The sequence below is a fragment of the Lactuca sativa genome, chromosome 3 (genome assembly GCF_002870075.4).
Source record: "Lactuca sativa cultivar Salinas chromosome 3, Lsat_Salinas_v11, whole genome shotgun sequence".
Lineage (NCBI taxonomy): Eukaryota > Viridiplantae > Streptophyta > Magnoliopsida > Asterales > Asteraceae > Lactuca > Lactuca sativa.
In genome coordinates this window covers 79,872,630-79,877,995 of record NC_056625.2, presented here as the reverse complement: position 1 = coordinate 79,877,995, position 5,366 = coordinate 79,872,630, and the positions used below count along the sequence as shown (strand labels likewise).

The following is a 5,366-nucleotide window of genomic DNA, read 5'->3' as shown; positions in this document are numbered from 1 at the left end:
GTGATAAGAACTACCAAAATAAAGAAGAAGAAAAGAAAAAGAAAAAGAAAAAGTTGCTTGGTGATTCAGGTTATCATTGTAATTTTTGCAATGGTAAAAACCATTTTGCAAAAAACCGTGTTTTAATGAAGAAGAGTGAGAAGGAGGAGAAAATGAATTATAAAACCTCTTATGTAATGAAGATAGATGATCTCAGGAATACGAACATTTAGTGAAAGGCATTTATTACATATGAAGAGGATAATGATGTAGGCAATATAGAAGTTTGGTCTATAGATTCTGAGGATGAAGAATTGCGAAGGCCAACACACAACACTTTTTTTTTGTTTCTAATGTTTTAGCAAGTATGAAGCATAGCAAGTGTATGATGGTGCGAAGTTCAAACTCCGAGAGTCAAGGCTATAATTCTAATGATGGTATAATCTCTAATTCTATAACACATAGTTTCCATGATGTTTCTAATTTTGGGATAGCATGTGTAACATCCATAAAAAAATCACGACAAATTTAAACTTTTCAAAACAACCCCAAATCATAGAATGTTTACAAAATCATTGTTTTCAAAGTATTGTTCAATATCAGAGTATCCCATAATCAAAAGTACATAAAACAGAGGATGTCTATGGTCACGCCTTCACCTTCCCGCGATCATCAGAAGTACCTGAAACAATAAATAAAAACTGTAAGCCAGAGGTTAGTGAGTTCCCTGAAAGTACCAACACATAAACAAATAACATATACAACAACATGTTGGGTCCAATCAACCATCGGGTTGGAATACCCCCGGCACAGTCACCCTCCGGGTTCAATCATCATCGGGATGGAATACCCTAGGTGGAATGCCAATTTACAATGGGTCCAGTCAACCATCAGGTTGGAGTACAGTAGGCCCAGTCAACCATCGGGTTGGAATGCCAATATACAATGGGTCTAGTCATCTTCGGGATGGAATACCCTCGGACTCATTCGACCATCGAGTAGGAATGCCCCCGATTTGTTGGCCCACACACATAGTAGTAAAGCCTCAACCACCAACCAAAATATATGCACATATAATAGATAAGCATATAAATAGTCAACAGACAATCAAGCAGATGTATAGATCACTAAGCATAGCATCATCCTATATTCCAGGATACAGATCTAACAAATCACTACATCACAATAATATACTATCACATACCAGGATATCTAATCCAAAGGGTCAGCCTTGGTGCCTTAGACCCATATGTATAGTGAGGAAAACTCACCTCATAGTCTGCACAAAAGCCGATGAGGTCTTGACTCTGAATCACAGTTCTAACCATCACCTATCCACCCAAATGACTAATTTCTTAAATACCATTCAAATTAGCTACAATACCCCTTGGTCAAACTCTGTCAAAGTTAAAGTCAAACTGGTCAAAATCCATAAGGCAACTGAGTCAACCCAGCTGATTCGACATAGAACACGTATGTGTGGGGGGGGGGGGGTACATCGAAGTTACGATGGACATACTACAGCCTTAAACGCAGTCGAGTAAGTTGACCACATACGTGCTGCATACTAAGGTTACGTAGGGTGTACGTCGAGATTTCTCAAACTCCATTAAGAGATTAATGCCTTAAGCTCTTACATCCTATTTTCATATCCAAGGCTAAGTCATCCTTAAGAGTCATAAAGTTCCAACTTTATGAAATTGCATGTCCATTAAGTGCTTAAGTCAAGGTCTTAATACATTAAGACCTTCTAGAGAGTGCATGGAGCAAAACCAACCATTAAGACCCCATTTTTATGGCTCAAGACCCTTCCTAAGGTCTGAAAGGACGACTTAATGGTTCAAGAACATGTCATGTCCAAGAATCACCATTTCAGACCAAAAAGTGACTTAAATGAGTAAGAATCTAGATCTACAAGATGGAGTGATAAAGTTGCAAGATTTATACATCGAAGGCTGAAATCAAGGTAGAATCCCAGATCCGAAATACTCTCAACTCCAAGATCTTCTCACCAACGTCTTATTTCTTCAAAACCACTTCAAAACTCTCTTAAAGGCTCCAAAATTGCTCTCTTGCTCTTAGGGTTGCTTAGGGGTCGATGTCATAGAAGGAGGTTGGGTAATAATGAGATGTGAGGCGTTAAGGATACTTAAATATGAGCCAATACCCTAAAAATTAGGGTTTGCATGCTTTCCACGTACGTCGTGCATAAGAGGTGTACACCCAACGTACAAAGGCACGCCCTAGTACGCTCAGCATACACACGTACACACATCGTACTCCTCAAAGTCCCAATTTACCAAAATGCCACTATGGACCTTTTTGCATTGTTTCATAAACTTAGGGACCAAAATGCAATATAATTAAATTATAGGGTTAAAATTAGAAGTACCTCATCATTGGGATGTTACAAATCTCCCCCACTTGAACTAGACTTCATCCTCGAAGTCGGTTGCAATGAACAACTCAGGATAATGCTCCCGCATCTTAGCTTCCGGCTCCCAGGTCCACTCGGAGTCTCTCTAATGCTGCCATTGAACGTTTACCAAAGATATCTCCTTGTTGCGCAAGACCTTCATCTTTCTTTCCAGAATAGCCACCGATCTCTCAATATAGGTCAGACGCTCATCGACTTGAATATCATCCAACGAAACCACTGCCTCATTTTCCTTCACACACTTCCACAACTGAGAGACGTGGAAAATGTTGTGGATCTGACTGAGCTCGCTCGGTAAATCCAACCGATAAGCCACACTTTCAGCCTTCCGGGACCTTCAAATATTCTACCTATGTACTCCTTCTAGAGTTCTAAAATTGCCACACCATGTAATTGTAGCCAGTGTTCCCCTTGACAATCTTGTACCATATCATGTTTCCTGTAATAACTTTCTAAATAAACAAATCCAATAATAAAAAAAATATGAAATATTCTAACCAAAAAACACCATTTTGCCCTTTACCTCTATTATTACACCATGTCTTCCATCTTTTAATCTTTATCTTTTTCCTGCATTTCATAATCTTCACACCAAATACCAATAATTTATAAAAAGTATGTGTTTCCAAATTTAATTTGGTTCCCATAGGTACCAATCTATAGAGAAAACTGAAGAACACAAACTTGATGTTATTTTTGACTCCAAAGTTGTAATCTTTTCTTGTAAAGAAGAAACCCCACAACCTGATTCTTGGCCCTGGCCCATTTTCATGGGCCATGTATCTCTATTTTTATCATTTTCTTCATTATGTATTTGACTTTGGCTATCACCAGATTTAGAAAAGGACAAATACTCTTTTTGATATGCATCTTGGCTTTCTTCTTCTCACTTTTTTTTTTGATTTTTTAATTTTTAATTCTTTATAGAGGTTTCTCAGCTTTTTTTTAGAATCACGTGAGTCGGGACTGATGTGGTTTCGAAAAACTCCCAAGTTCAAGGTGTCATCTCATAGGAATTTGAAAAGTAAAACCATCTGTAAAAAAATCAAGAAGAAAAATAAAATAGATAGAGAACCATGAGATGCAATACCAGGAGAAAGTTAAATCTGTAAGAGCTCGAAAATAACAAGAATAAGGAACAATGGTGGTTTGTTCTAGAATATCAAAGAGAAAGATCCTGTTTTCTGATTTTTTTCACCTGTTAAGTTTTTAGACCCACTTTCTTCAACATTTTGTTCATCCTCAGTTTAGATCTATCAACGGAGGTCTCCAAGAAATTTAAAAAAGAAGAGCATCAACAATGTAGTTGGTTATGGCATTAAGGATTCTATGATTTTTAGACATAGTGGCGACCGTCAGCTCTAGGGTGGTGATTGCGGTGGATACAGTTGTTAGTGGTTTAGATCTTGTTGGTGGTTATGAAAGTTGGTAACATCCCAAGAAACACACATGAAGTCGGATAACATCTACATCAAAAATAAAAATTATCAAAACCAAAAAAACATATAGATAGGGAAAAGAACCTAATCTGCATCATCTTGTGATGTTTGAGCTCAATGGATTCGAAACATTTCCTGAAAGCGTGAAACATGGAAGAAAGTAAAAGTCATAAAAATCTTGGTTTTTTTCACACTTTCTCTTCAATCGATTTGTGGTTCTGGTAGGTCCTTGGAGAACATCAATAACCTCAGATTTCTTCAACATTTTTATAAGAAAATATAAAAAAAAATTAATAAGAAAATGAAAGAAAAGCTCACATGGAAACCAATATAATTGAAAAAAAAAAGATGTCATTAACATTTTGATTTACTTCTGATTTCTCTCGTCTCTGCAACATGTTTAAATCGAAAAATATAAGAAGAAAATTAATCATCATATTTCATAAAGAATATATAATTGCAACAAATACCATTTTCCAATGGATACCTTTCCCCCTAAATCACCATGGAAGAACACAGACCAAAAACGAAACTATATATAAACGTTAAGGGAGAGAGACGATACCTAGAATTAGACTCCAATTCATGTTGTGTCTTCAATAACTTGTGAAATTAGAAAAGAAAAACACAATAGATATCAAATACTTCAAAAATATTAAACATGAACACACTTCAGGTATGAGATCGATTAGTAACCAAATTGAAAATGACTATCATTAAACCTTGGCAGCATTAGACACCCTAACTTTCAAAACCAAGATTGTGAACATAAATAACGTACAAAACAAAATGAAATCAGAAAAAATGAAAAAATAAGCATTACCCCCTCTTGTCTTTTTCCCTTCGCAGCCTCTTGCTCTCCTAAAATTCATTTGTGATTTCAAGTGGGCGCTTATCAATCACGAATCATGTAGTGTATTATTTTCATTCAAAAGCTAAAAACAGAGAAGGGGGAGAACCTTAGTGACGATGTCTATTGCGGAAGGTGGGGAAGGAAACAGTAAGCGGCAGTGGATGTAAGATGGTGGCAACAACATAAAAAAATTGGATCTGGTTGAAGTCATATGAGCTAAAGAAGAGATATGCAGATAGAGATAGAGATGGAGATGGAGATGTGTACTTATTTGGTGAGGGTTATAAGGAGAAAGGCGGACGAAGAAGGAAGTGATCTGTATGCTTTCTGTTTAAATCTGAGATGAGGTTGTGGTGTTGATGGACAGTTTAGAGTTTCACAGATAGAGGATTGGAAGCATTGGTGTACTGGTTGGTTATAGGCTTATAGACTCGATTAACAAAAATGTAGGTAAGGCATGCAATATTCAACATATGGATTACAGGTGGGCTTAGTCAAAAGCCCCGAAAATAAGGATAATTATGCACTTATGTTGACTTTTTCATTGATAGACATGATAAGATCTGATTTTTATGAAATGCATATATATATATATATATATATATATATATATATATATATATATATATATATATATATATATATACACACACACACA

The 5,366-nt window shown here is 36.2% G+C and overlaps 1 long non-coding RNA gene across 3 annotated transcripts; it reads right to left on the bottom strand.

The window, feature by feature from the left end:
• Window positions 1–496: 496 nt before the first annotated feature.
• LOC122197021 (uncharacterized) lies at window positions 497–5,124 on the bottom strand. 3 transcript variants are annotated; one of them, XR_006189802.1, is made up of 4 exons: window positions 3,615–5,124; window positions 2,940–3,450; window positions 2,372–2,855; window positions 497–661 (listed from the first exon to the last, which is right to left on the bottom strand). It is a non-coding gene; the product is annotated as an uncharacterized LOC122197021 (long non-coding RNA). The 3 variants fall into 3 exon arrangements; XR_006189801.1 differs by having other exon boundaries at window positions 2,940–4,716; window positions 4,815–5,124; XR_006189800.1 differs by having other exon boundaries at window positions 2,940–5,124.
• Window positions 5,125–5,366: the final 242 nt, after the last annotated feature.